The following is a 14,858-nucleotide window of genomic DNA, read 5'->3' as shown; positions in this document are numbered from 1 at the left end:
TATAGTTACGTGTGTATACTCAAAAAATGGTTTAAGAGAGCAAATGGATAACAATTTAATCAAGAGTACTTCCACATATATTTTTCTCTTTCAAACACAGATTGTCTCCTAGAGCATTATACACATGTATCACTAAGAAAGCTTTCTAAAGCAAATGCACTGTAACATATTTTAATAGTTTAAATATTAGATTTATAATTTCCTAAACTATTGAAAAATTTGTTTTACCTGTTATTAATTTTTTATTCGTTATTCTTCCTTTTATTCTAAGTATTTGCTTTTTCTTAGTTGGCATCTACAAGCCAAGCTCTGCCCTCAACAATGCAGTCACGGTTCACACTCTTAAATCGGTTGGAGCTCCACATTCATCAGGGGGTAACATTCATCCTTTTGTGTTTGCTTTTTACTTACAGACAAAAGATACAATCGTTTTCCACAGCTCAAAATGAATGAAACATGAAGCCAATCGAAGAACCTACAGGAGTTTTTCTAAAACTGAAAACATTCATCAGTTATAATTCTTGTTCTGAATACAAGACTAAAGACCAAGCTCCAGATTTTGCTCTGGTTGTGTATATACAACATGTACAAAATACTGATGACAGGTAAGTCATACAGTGCTATAATGATTACAATTAAAGCTTTGAATACTCATTGCTTAATGTAGTTTTGAGTTCTCCGCTATTTTCTAGTAATCCACCAGAAAACACTCAAACCTGTGTGCAACATTACTTTCTATCAGCACTTCCATAAGAAGTGGAGTATTTCTTGTCAATATAAACAGGTGCATCTTTCCTCTACTTTCTGGTAGTCAATAACAATTTAAGACAGCTGGTCACAGAATCTTTCCACATTGTCTTATACATAGAATTAGTTCCAAACATCTAGGAAACATGTCTTACAAATTTAGCTAATACTAATCGTGGATGTGTACAATACATGGAACATATATTGGAAAGTTCTTCTACAATAGTAGTAGTTATCTTATACATTGTCTTAAACTGGAATAATCCTAATTATTATTTTTGTTAAAGTACAATAGAGAAAAAGGTACGTTTGCTTAAACACTTATTATTCCAATATTTATTGAATTGTATCTCAAGGTATCATCTTAAAATGTAAGGCTGTTTAGTTACTTTTAGCCATTCCAACTTCTGTTACACTTAACGCAGTTATGCATAAATGCCTGTAGAACCCAAAGTATTTTGTTCAGTCATTTCCCCCAAGTGTTTTTTATTGATAAAACATAATTAGTTTTACTAAATGTGGCTGGAACACTGCTTCTGCCAAGTGAGTGAGTATTAATGTCTCACTTTTTTTTTTTTTTTTTTTAAGCAGATGGAATTTTTGTTAAGGAACAGCTTGAATGTCACTTACATGAAAACTGTACAAGTATGACATTATTGTCACTTTTGTTGATTGTAATCATTTTTAAAAGAAGTTGAGTTGCTTACCACCATTAAAAAAATGGCCCCAGTGAAACAGAAAATGTGTGTAACGCTATTGTTAAAATGAAGGAATATGATTTTATTCACGTAGGTTCTTCCAACATAGCAAGTAAATTATCACTGTTCTACCTTCAAAATACAAGGCTGCAAAAGAATGCATCTTAATCCCAGCTGTATTATCCTCACAAAAGAATTAAAGTTACATATACGTCTTGATTTTTGTATAATACGGCAGTCTCCACTGAACTGAATTTCTGAAACATCCTTACCTTGCAGGGACAGAAAAAGATGCATTGCGTAAAGAAAGATTATGTCCATTGCCTCCCCATAATTCCTCAGCAAGATTAAATTAAGAAATCTCTCTTTCTTCATCATGGCTAATACAACAGTATTCTCCCACGCAAGAAGCACGATGCAACTTTTCAACTCCCAATACCTATCAAAATCTCTGTAAAAGACATTTATATATTTTCTCTAAGTCTTACCATTATAATCCTATTGGAGTGTAATTGCTGTGGCTAATATTCTTACCCTGTTATGAAAATGTTCAACATAAACGTGGCACTGAGTTGTTAAGATAATACATGATCATGCTGTGAGAGGGTAATACCTATACAATAGCCCTTGCCAATACCATAAATCTCTTTATTAGACAACAACCTATTACAGGAGATCTACTTAACTGTTTCCCTACTTAGAGGGCCATTTGGTGTTACAATAACAAGCTGACTTTTCACATTAGCAAGGATTAGCCAGTATAAATAATAAATCGACACTGAGTTGCTGCTCTTTTAGATATGGTAAACTTTCCTGGTGTTTAAAAAGAGAATCCAAACTAAAACACTAAAACCATGTTAGGATGAATATGTTCAGCTTAAAGTTCTGCTAACTTAAACTAACAAAACCAAACTAAAATAAAATTTAAAAAAAAATCAACTCTTGGACCAATTTATGTGGCATAATCTATTCCAGGAGAGCACATTACAGAGAGCTGCATCTGTTTTATGGAATGTGCATGCATACTGCTTTATTTCCTAGCAGCATTATAGCAAATCATCTTTAAATTTACTGAAATATTTTAAAGTAAAATGATTGCCGCCACTTTTCCAGAGATAAATAGCACAAAATTCATGTATCGTCAATTATGCTTCTTGTTCAACAAACAAAGCTCTATTGTTTTCTTCATTGAAAAGGTCTCAACTTTTTTTGAAGGATCACATATTTTCACGATCCAAATCACTGTAATACAAATTATAAAACCTGCAATGCACCAGATCATTTCATTTGTGTTAAAGAAAATCACTAAAGTATTTCTGATTCTTCACATTATGTTTAAATTACTATTTGCAAATAAACTTACGTTCTGATACTCCTTGTTCTTTCTTCCCCATATTTTTCTTAAAAACTTACGCCAGCAATCCTTTCCACTGTTTGCCTGCTTACGTACAATTGTATAAAATCATCAATTATACTAGGATAGAATCATTCACCTTTTTATATTTTAAAATACAGAAAAAGCAAATTTAACTGTTAACCTTGCATCTGCAATCAGCTTGATTATGATTCATAAGACTGCTTGCATAAATAGAAAAGACTTACCTATCGCTTTTTGGCTAGCACACTGCTCTGCACAAGAGGTACTGAGCCCTTAGAGCACTGTGCTGTCTCTCTCACACTGACATGACATTTTCAGAATCAGAGAAGACTGTTTATGCAACTGAAATCTGCTTCCCGTCACACAGAGCAGCAAAACTGTTTTCTTGTACCTCTGCATGCAAGAATTGTTTTGCTCAGTTCCTTTTTACACTTTCAATAGAAAGGCACTTTTCAAAATACAAATAGGTATTTATAATGTCAGCTCTCGCTTACTAACAACTTAAATTTTTTGCCTTTTGTTGTTTACTGCTACTCATGTAGAATCTTTTTAAAAGTTCCCTTGCAGAGGATTTCTTGCCCTGAATAACAGAGAATGCACAGCAAAAGAAAATTGTACTTACTGGAAACAATTCAGCCCTGAATGCCTTGATTACTCTGATTATCTCATATACAAGCTCCCTCTGCAGGTAGTAAGGAGAATTAGCGAAAATATGTGAAAAATGTGGGTAATAGCTGGCACAGAAACCCAAATGATCAGTCATTATTTTAAAGAAATTAAAATTCCCTCAGAAATCTTTCTCAAATGTTATCAGATAAAGAGTTAATATAAAAACAGTCTTCCCCCTTCCATTCCACCGCCTGTTTTTGTCCCTCAAAGAAGCTAAGCATTCAGCTTTAGTTTTTCCTATATCAAAATACACAGGTTTCTTTATCAAAGCCACTTAAATCCTTTCAGAGGAAAAAATAAAATACAATTAATTTTTTAAAAAATCCTCTGCTTACCCAGAACCAAACAGAAATGAAAGAACCCCACAAACAAGAAAAGAAATTCAACCTATCTAATGCATCTCCCTAACACAACAAAACAAACAGCAGCATACCTCCTTCTATTTACTGCTGCAAGACAAAACCCAATGCCATTGTTGGATATGATTACAAATGCACTCCACCAAAGCTTAGAAATCAGTTGAACTAAACGGTTAAGTTTATCTCAAAAATCAAAGTCTCTAATACTAAATACCAAATTATGAAGTAACAATGTAGTTTCATTTAGTTGGATGAAAACAACTTTTCTTCCAAAACACGTTACCCTACCTTAAAATATCTTAAGTTTGTTCTTTACAGAAACAAACTTTATAGACAAAAATCCCTTAAACATAAATGGGAAAAAGTTTCAATGAATGAAGCTATAAATATTAAGCAGACCAAAATTAAGTCTTCATCGTAGCTGATCATGTACCATCAAAAAAAAGAAGACATCAGGCGCTGTTAATTTTTCTTCTAACACGGAAAGAACAAAAGCACACCAGTATTTTTGTTTCTCTAATACGGCCAAATCCCTCTTGTTTACAAGCAATGTCATTAGATTTATGAAGAATACTCATAAAATAAAAAGTAAGGGTTTAATTTTTGCTGGAATAATTATTTTTTGCTGGAATAATAATCTCCAAAATACAACCTTTAAAGTTCATACTGAACAATTGGAGAAAAAAAAAAAAAGTAGAAACAGACTTATGATATTCTAGTAAGGTTACATGCATTACACAGGACAAATGTAGGACAAATTTGAGGCGTTCACTTCAAGACGATGATTGCTGCATACAGAGCTCTTCCTTGCTGCTGGAATATCTGTAGCAGTTGGATCCACAACCAGTTATTAGCAGATACCATTGTACACCTTTTCAAATGACGGAAAGAATGAGGAAAGAGAGAAAGCAGGAAAAAAAATCTAACATTATGGAGAGATTATCCTCTCTTCCAGCACCAGGTAAGATTATTGCCTGAAGGGCAAAAGGATTTCTTCTTATATTCGACTTCTGTCAGCCTGCAAGTCCCTTTCCTCTCTAAAACAACTTCCACTCTCATCCACTCTCCCCAGCCAGCATCACTGTGAGGCACCTTCTCTCCCTTAGCACCCCATCTTTAGCACTTTACCCAGAGAGAACCAGCCCCGCCGGCTGGCAGTCCACGTGGAAGAAATACTTACTGTGCCGAAGGAAATCACAACCACTGAAGACCTTCAATACTTAAATGCTAAATTTACCAACAAAATAGTTATGAATTGGTCTTCTGGAGGGTGTTCATGTTGTTCAAAGCAAACATGCGTCATTTCTCCTGTGAAAGCAGAGCTGTCCAATTCGGGCACCTTACGTACAGAAAGTCTAAATTAAACTTCAAAGAATGATTAAGAATGCCTGGACCAGGTGAAAATAATTATGCCTACCATAAAACAGGAATCAGGAATTTGTCAGAGAAATGCAGCATCAACAGCAGAACTTCTTCTCAGGAATCTTTTCTTAAAATGTCACTTTATTTAGAGCTGACAGTGCCTATTGCTTGGGAATTGTTTTTGAACACTGTTCATACCAGTGTAGGCTGCTATGCCATAAAAAATGACAAATATGATACAGTAAGAAAATATATAGAAAGAAAGGTGAACTACAGCCTCCTCCTGGCATGTGATCTCTCTTCACCACTGCAGCACGATTTCAGAGCAAGGCTGCCTATTTACACTGGATCCCATCAACAGCAAGGCAAGTATTACCATCAGGAACAAGGTCGGTCATCCCCTCCCTAGCTGCCAGAAACAATTTTTAACAGTAATCGGTGTTAGATTATTCTGTCATCTAGATTCAGAGCAATAATCGGTTTGAGGTGGCGACTGATATGAAAATACCAACAGAGCGCAAAAAGGAAAGCAGCAGCCTCCCCGAAACGAGTGATTTGGGATTTTATCACATCCAGAGACAACTAAATAAACAGTGGTAGCATAATTTTTAATGCACAATTCTCCAGTGATTACTTGTTTTGGTGCTACTTGACTGATATTATCTATTTTTTCAACAGTTGTAGATACAAATCTAATTGTACCTTTAAAAGATACACCTCTCTACAAAGTGTACATACGGAATGCTAGAACTGCTCCCTGTACTGATCCCACTGCAGAAAACAGCAAATAAACCTAGGAAATAGAGAGATTCCCTTCTTCATGGAGTTAATTCTTTACCGTAAAAGGTATGAGCACTCCCTACACCTGATCTGTGCATCAACGTATTCCTAATTTAAGAATTAAAATATTAAACTCACTTTTATCTGCACAGTATCAGAACTCAGGATCTTAAATAGCAGCCTTCATTCCTGCTATTTTATTCAAACATTTGTAGCTCGTTGTGGCCAAGTAACTTATCATTAAAATATTAACATGGTATATAGAAAAAAGCATAGCATAAAAAACTCATATACATTGATCAGCATCAAGTCAATCGGCACTGTATAAAAAGGATACTGCTGTCACCCCATATTGCCATTGGGGGAAAAGGAAGCATCTCTGTTAGGTGTCAAACACATTCTAGAATGCTGTTTAAACAAAACAAATGAACAAAAACCAAAACAGTTGTTTAAGACATATTTAATACATCAAGGGACAAAACAGACAGACCCTGACTCTACCCTATTTGTATGATGAAATGGAGTAAAAATGGACGATGAATTTCCTCGGACAAAAATCTGCACGACTTTAGAAGGAAGTATTCCTAACACTGTGTCCACGTAAGAAACCTAAGTAGCTTCTCAATAGCTCTAACTAGATTTTCTCTGAAGCTAGCTCCTTCCACTACTGAAATACAGACACCAATACTTAAATCTTTTTGTGTAAATGTTTGTGTTTATAATGTGCTCCTAAGAGATTTAGAGAGAAGAAAAAAAAAAAAAAAAAAAAAAAACAAGACAGGCCCTATTTTTCTCAGCCCATGATCACTTGTCAAGCCATGATTAATGCTGTGCTCTGTAGAGGGAGACATTACATCTAGGCTACAACAGACCTAAATTTTACCCTAAGGCAGAAGTCTGATTTAAACATCTCTATCCAAAGTGACATTTGTCCTCTCTTTTCAACCAGTTTCCTCTGAAATTCCAGTAAACTGACTTTGTGACCTACAAATGGTCCATTGATTCTAACTTGTCGTGTTGCCTGTCCTTGTAGCAAAGTTGGTTTTGGTGACTGAATGAAGCAAGATGTTATACATTCAAGAAAAATACAGGAGCAGAGTCCATTAGGTGCTCTATTAAATGCTTGGTTGGATAACAGCGACTACAATTTACAGCTATAAGGATTCCAGCTTACACAGAAGAGCTGAAGATAAATACTGAGGTCAACATTAAAAATCAGAAAATATTTTTATATTCAGGGGTAACAATGGCCTTCATATGCTGAGGTGATGAGCAAAGATTTTTTTGTGTGTGTTACAGACAAGAACACGGGCATCGTCAGGGCCACCCTGAAAAGTAATTACATTTTATCTCTTGCCTTTCGCTCTGAAATGTCTGCTAAGGTATTTACATTTGTCTGTTACAAGAACAACAAGCTAGACAGGAGAAAAAAAAAACTAGTTGTGATCACTTATCTCAAGTAAATACTATTTCTCCAGTGAATGGTATTATTCCATCTATTTCATAAAGTCATTGTTAGATCCTCCGATTTATCTGTAACTGCTATTGTGGGAAAAAAAATAAGACATGCTTATACCTTATAAAGAAATAGCCAAATAGAAGACCTGGACATGTAGAATAGTCAATATCCTTCTTACTGAACTTGAAAAATGGCAGCGTTTGATAATATTAAGCAATTTAGACAATGCTGGCAAGTTCCTACTAGCCAAGGTAATCTTATTTCTGGTGCTTTTCAGGGTAAATTGATTTTTTTTTTTTCCTCCTCTTAGCTGCTCTGATAATTGGACAAATTTATACAAGTGTGATGGGATTTTACTTAGCAGACAACACACAAAACACTCCCCAAACATGAAGTACCTTACTCATAAAAAAGCATTTTTGTTGTAATTAAGCAAACTGTATTTAAGCTTGCTTTGTGCCAGGATAACAATCAATAGCATTTTGTTGGAAACTGCACTCTACCTGCAGGTGTTAAGCATTGTGCTTGCTTCAGTCAGCCTGCAAAGTTTTTGATTATTATGCCTTTCTAAATAATTTTGGCAAATAGCATCTTAGAGTAAGTTGAATCATTACAGTACCTCATGAAAAAATCAAAAGAAAAGAAATCGTGACATATGCAGATCACACAGTCTTCTAAAACCCATAAAATACTCCATTTCATACAACGATCTATATCCTGAAGATGCTACAATTCTGAATTTGAAAAAGACTTTTTTTTTTTTTTCCATTGGAATTAGTTTCTGGTTAACTACCACTTTCGACCTAGAGAATGCTGTAAAAATGCATTAAGCAAGTGCATTTTTGTAACTAAATCACTTACAGTAAGTGACACAATCTTCAAAATCTATGCTATAGAAACATATCTCATACACCACTGGCAAAAATAAATATAAAATAAAAAAAAAATCAACTGAGAATCAACTTTAATCAACTTTAAGCCTGTCATCTTTCACCTTTAATATGATGAATGATTAAAAGAATATCATATTTGTTGAACCAAGACTGGAATTATTTTCACAAACAGGTACATATTCACCTTATGCCGCAAGTTACATCTGTATTCCAACAGAGCCATCTACTACTTTTATTTTCAGAACTGTTAAAAAGAAAATGCACATCTTGGAAAACTATTTAAATATTAAACATGATTGTTAAGAGTATTGAGAATGGCCTTAAAATAGCTTTTTGTTTTTCCAGTTTTCTTGACATGCAATTACAACCGTGATGGCTTAAATCTTTTACTTGTTTCAAACTGAGGGTTAAAAAAAAATAAAAGGCAGCTTTTAAGTCTAAAAGCTGCACATAAATACTTTAAAAGCTGAATATCATGTAATTTTGAATCACATTTGTACATCACAAACATCAATCCTAAAAAATGCTTCGAAAGAGCCTGTTTAACATGACATCTCCAAGTAACACGTCTGACTATAAATTTCCCTAACCTATGCTCTAAAGTATATTGCTTTATAACTGACTGCTTGTCTACCTATGCATGAATATGATTTCAATTATACACCAGATGTAGTTTAACTTCTTCTCTTGCAGTTCACCAGGTAAAATCATTAATCACTACTTCAAGTTCTCCTTTTATCAGTCATCCCTCAGTGGGAACGCAGAGAAGACATGCAGCAATTTTTGACAAAAAATATCTGCAGGCAGCTATTGGTAGGGATTTTTCCATTAGTACAAGGCACAGCCCTATCCTTGGGAAGAGCTGTGGAAATTAGCAGTATTTTCTTACAAACAGGTCAACATTTTAGGTGGACATACGATGAGCATGGGCTTGGAAATACATTAACTTTTTAGATCAAATTTCAGGAAAGAAGACATTTTTCTACCTTTTCAGAACGCTAAGCAATTTTTTATATTGGGTAAGTATTGCTATCTGTATGAATTTCTGACACACTATATAGAAATGTATTGTAAATTCAACTTAAGACAAATATTTTGTTTAACTAGAGACTTCTCTTTCTAACATTCACTTAAGTGAAAGTGATGGACCTTTCTAAAAGGCTGTAATTCGAGACTAGCATTTTTCTTCATCAGAACTGTTCTACTTAAGAAAAAAAAATGCCATCTTTATATACTACATTTTTAAAAACAAAAATAATCATTCAGTACACATTACTAACCATAAAACAACATGTTCCTAAGCCTATACTACCTAGTTTCTTTAAATTTTCATAAGGTGACTCCTTACTAGATACTAGAATTCCAGAGTAGTCCCCTTTCCTGGCTTTAAGCATTAAAAGCTGTAAGAGATAAATAAAACATTGAGAAAGCTTCTCAAGTGATCAAATAAGGACTAACTACGCAAACTTTGTTGTTTTTTTTTAAAGCTCTCCTCTTGCTCATTTTAAGAAGGGAAACACCCAGAAGCCTGGTGTTAATGTCTCTGCTGATTGTGAAAATTGCAGCAATAAAAACTCCAACTGCTTGACTTAAATTAAGACTTGCAAGACTACATGTGAGATCTGTATCTTTACATTAGTTTTTATAACATTTGGAAGTTTGGTTGCTTGCTTTGATGTTGGTATATTAATGAGCAGGAGAGACAAAAGCCAGAAAAAAATGTTTACTGGAAATTCTCAAGTCAAAACCTGAAGTAATTGGTTTCTTCTACCCCACATGATTCCACATCCTGATTCCCCCAACTACCAACTCCTTCAGCTATCTGAACGTCTACGCTTTTTTTGCTGTTGCCAACACATAGTAACCCAGTGATTGAAAATGGCAGCTGAAGTGCTGCTGCAGCACATTAATTTTTATCTAAGTGGTCCAATTTTGTCATCTGAATGTTGAAAATCTTCTTTCCACTACACTTTTTTTTTTTTTTACTTCAGAGATTCGTCTAATTTGGGGTTGCCATCATATAAACTGAAGTGCAACATTTTCAAGACAATTTTTAGATTATCCCTAATAGCTGTGAGGATAATGTGCTTTCTTTACAGCACTCTGCATTCAAAGCAGACTAGTTAACAGCAACTTAAGTGTGATAATGGCAATTACATCAATATGTTCCTTTTATACCACCAAAAGGTACTACTTCAGACAGCTGAAGACATTAGGTAAATAAACTGCTGAAAATTACCTGAAAGTAATGACGTGCAATTTTAGGACCACTAAACACATCTGTTTACAAAATGCCCAAATGTTCGTGTTCATTTAGGAATAACAGAAATCTATATGAATTATTTATTTAATCGCAAGGCTTTTTCACAAGGCGTACCATATATGCTCAGTTCCTTCACTAAATGAAAGGAAATTGACGCGTGAGTGAAGACATCCTACTCTAAAGACACATCACTTCCATGGTTAGAAAAGAACCCCCCCCCCCAACTGTCCAATGGAGAACCAACCCCCACCAAAAAAGCCAAGCACTTCTAACAGCACAAAATACATATTTCAGTATCTGTATCATTCAACTAAAAGGTTTGGAAGGAAGGAATAGGAAACAAAGACATAGGAAGTTCTTTTATTTTCTTTTTGTTTGTTTGTTTTTGTTTGCCAGAGACACAAACCAGAATACAGTCCCTAAGATGCATCTGGTCCCTGGAAAAGGTCCCAACTTATTGATAGAGAACTGCCTTTTGTTGGCTTTTGGTTTGGGAGATTATGAATATCGATTGGCAAAGATAATAAAAGGCTAGGCCGACCACATCCCCTTGAAGACACAAGGAAATAGTAACAAATGACTTAAAAAACTGCAAATATTTAGCCATGTAAAACAACTTTAAATGTGGTACATGTTCTACCCTACCACCGAAATAGCAGTTTTGCCATATTTATTATCAAATTATTTTTACAGGGTAACACTAATTGCAAATTAAGTTATCTCGCCAAACACAACGTAACCGATGAAATGAGATTATAAGACAAACTCATTTTCACTTTACCTCAGAAGAAAAAGGAAATGGAAGCATATGCCTGGTGGGGCTCAAAACTTCTTTTGAAACTCTCCATAAAAATTTCTTACCCCAGCCTACCCATCCATTAAGGACTGAAGTGTATTTGTTTCAAAGGCTTGGAAGGGAGAGGTCTTTCATTACAAGATTTCATTTGTTTCCCGAAGTCATTAGCTGGTCTTCCCTATTCAGTCCCCCAGTTCAGCAGCGTGCAGGCCAGCCCCAAAGCAGGAGAGCGGCAGAAAAGGCTTTCTAAATCCTCCAACAGGCAGCAGACATCAGAAACCATGCAACAGTGCCTGTCATAAAAGGTCACTTTTTTTTCCCCCTGGAACGAGCCATTAATCAATAGATCTAATTGTCTGAGCGCTTGCAAGGGCTCTGCAGCGGCCGGACCTTGTTTTTCACTCACATAATTGCAAAACAGCGAAAGTTCAGCAACATAACCCACATCCACCTCCCCATTTTGCCCCTTTTGAATTCCTACTGCCCTTTGGGCCTCTGCTGGGAAGCAAATGGAAGACGAGCCGAAGTTTTCTCAATTGAGTCGGAGCTGAGCACCCTTTGATATGCTAATACCCCCCCTTCAAACGGTAAGAATTCACTCTTGCATTAATTCCAACAATTTGGGCAGAATGATGCGAAATGGCACCTCTTTTAGCGGCGGGTAACAAAGGAAGGGGAGCCGAGGGGAGAGAGGAGCTGCCCGTTGGCTCCGCAGGACCCCTTCGCGGCGCTCAGGGCACCTCCCGGCGGAACGCAGCACCTGAGCGTCGACACAGCCCCGCTCCGCGCCCGAGCCCCAGCAGGGCTGAGCGCAGACTAACAACAAGATGTTATTTTTAGAGCCAGACACAGCAACGGTGCCTCTTGACACTCTCTGTTTTCTGTCTCCAGATGGCCCCAGATTTCTCTACACGCGAAAATAAATAGAAAATTTTAAATGAAAAAAAAAAAAAAAAGTTGCTCTCGCTCCACATCCGACAAAGGGCGATTTATTCCTCCTCCCGCTGCCAGCCCCCCGCGGGGGCTCGGCTGGGCCGCACGCACACGCCGGCAACAGGTCGCTATTCCCCCGGCCGTCACAACTTTCCCCCCCGCGCCCGGGGCCTGCTCGGGGGCCGGGGGCCCCGCGGCCCCCCCCCCCCCGGGCCGGGCTCGGCCGCTGCGGGCCGGGCTCGGAGCCGCCGCGGCTGCCGCAGGGCCCGCGGGAGGGCGAGGAAAGGCTAGGGGGGCGCTGCGGGAGCCCCCGGCCCAGTGCCGAGCGGCCGGAGGGGCGAGCCCGGGCGGCGCTGCGGGGCCTCGCTGCTCGCAGCCGGGGCCTCGCCGAGGGGCGCGTTCCACCCCCGCCCCCCCCCAGCGCCTTCCTCATCCTCAGGCAGCGGGGCCGGGAGCTGGGTGGCGGCCCCTGGGGGGTGCGTGCTGAGTGCCAGGGGCGGGGGGAGCGGCCCCCCGAGCAGCAGCCAGCCGAGCAGCCCCGGAGCCAGGTCGGCGCTTCCCCGCAGCGCCAGAAGGAGCGAGCGGAGGAGGGAGCAGCAGCAGCGCGGAGCCCCGCTTACCTCTGTCTGCGAGCCGAAGGCGGGCCGGGAGCCCTCGCCCCGGTGGGCACAGGGAGGAGGGATTTAGTCCCGGGGCGGCGGCGGAGCGCGGTTGGGGCTGGGTGCCGGTGGGGCAGCGGGAGGCGGCCGGCTCTGCGGCGCGGCACGGCTTGGCTCGGCGGGCTGGGGCAGCGCGCAGCGGGCGGCGGCTTCTCCTCGGCGCAGCCAGCCGGCAGGCTTCTCCGGGGCTAAGTCAACATTTTCCTGCGGTTTCCGACGCTCCGCTCCGCACGAAACGCACGATGCAGCCAGGCTCCCGCACGCAGGCGATGAAAAAAAAAATTAAATTAAATAAAAAAAAAAAAAAAAAAAAAACAGAAATGGAAGGGGCGAAGGGCGCAGCGTGCTGTATGTACCCAGCCTTTGGAGTCCTTTCTAGGCAGCGATCAGACGGGAAACCGAGGCGACGCCAGCAGCGGGAGTAGCGGGGAACAACTCAAAAATTTTACAACGCGCCCCCCCCTCCTGTGTCTCTGTCGTTCGCAGCGACCTGATTTACATCTCCCCGGATGACATTCCGGCCTCCGGCACGGCTCGGCTCGGCTCGGCTCGGCTCCGCGTTATTTCCCCTCGTCCTCTGGGTGCTCCTGCCCCGTCGGCGGCCGGAGAGCAGGCGCTGAGCGAGTAAGGCGCGCAGCGATGGGAAAAACGCAATACATACACACCAGGAAAAAAAAAAAAAAAATCCCAATGAATCGTATCGCAGCCTCCTTTTTGCTCATGCACCTCTCCGTGTGTGACTGGGGATTGCGAAGTCCTGACACGGACTCTCCGGCGGCGCTGAACTGGAGTCACCTCCAGCCTCCTCCCCCTCCAATCTCCACCCCCTCTCTCCGCGCTCCCCACCCCTGGGCTCAGCTAATCATATAAACATATTATCACGTAGAGCAGAACCGGCGAAGGACGAAAATCTCTCCCTTCCTGCTTTCCCCCCCCCCTCGTTATTTTTCTTCCCCCCTCCTTTCTCCTAGCCGGGGGGTGAAGGCTAGCACCGAGCGGGCGGCCACTCGCCACCGGCGGCCGGGCGAGCATCGGTCGCCCCCGGCCCCGAGGGGCGCAGAGCCACCGCGGAGCCTCCCCGGGGCTCGGGTCTGGGGCCCTGGGGCCTGCCGGTCCCCCCCCTCCCCCTCCGCCTCCCCCGGCTGCTGCTGGCGCGCTGAAGGCCGGCAGGCGTCTCCGCGGCACTTTCTCCTTGGCCGTACCCTGGCTGCTTCCCTTCAGCCCAAAGTTGCGCTGCGGGCCCCACTCGGCCGTCCCCAGGAGCGGTGAATTCACCGGGGGACGCCCCCCGGAGACCCCTCGGTTAGCGCCCGGTGGCGGCCATCGGCACGGAGGAGAGAGGGACACCGCGAGGGGCAGGGCAGCTCCCTGGGCAGCGGGGCGTGGAGCCCTGGCTGGCTCACGGCTCGGCTGCGGAACGCAGGCTGCAAGCGCTGGTGCTTTCCTGCCTAAAACCCCGTCCTAGAAAAGGGAGGTTGGGATTGTGGCGGGGGGTTTGTTTCCCTCCGGGTTGCTGCGAAACAGCGAGGATCCGCTCTGACCTTTCGGGATGGGCGCGATGCGCAGCTCCCAAGGTCAGGGAGCAGCGGCTGGGCGCAGCTCCGCGTGGCCAGGGATACGGGCCCACGGAGAGACCTGGGGGACACGAGCCCACGGGAGAACCTGGGGGGGTCTCTTGCACCTGGCAGTGCCCACCGAGGGCTGCTCCGGGCGGTGGCCAGAGGGGGAAACGGAGGCACAGCCGAAGATCAAAGCAGCACAAACCTGCCCTGATAATCCCACCACTTTTTTTTTTTTCTTTTTTTTTTTAAACTATTCCCTTCCTTTTCTAGCTGCAGCAGTGAAATAAAAACCCTCTCAAT

At 41.0% G+C, this 14,858-nt stretch overlaps 1 protein-coding gene across 1 annotated transcript in view; it reads right to left on the bottom strand.

The window, feature by feature from the left end:
* ADGRL2 (adhesion G protein-coupled receptor L2) overlaps positions 1 to 13,261 on the bottom strand; it is a 156,142-nt gene extending 142,881 nt beyond the window's left edge. Inside the window, 1 exon segment of the mRNA XM_032192039.1 lies at positions 12,958 to 13,261. The gene's annotated coding sequence lies outside the window, so the exon portion shown is untranslated.
* Positions 13,262 to 14,858: the final 1,597 nt, after the last annotated feature.

The sequence above is a fragment of the Aythya fuligula genome, chromosome 8 (genome assembly GCF_009819795.1).
Source record: "Aythya fuligula isolate bAytFul2 chromosome 8, bAytFul2.pri, whole genome shotgun sequence".
Taxonomy (NCBI): domain Eukaryota; kingdom Metazoa; phylum Chordata; class Aves; order Anseriformes; family Anatidae; genus Aythya; species Aythya fuligula.
This window is presented reverse-complemented; position numbering and strand designations above follow the sequence as displayed.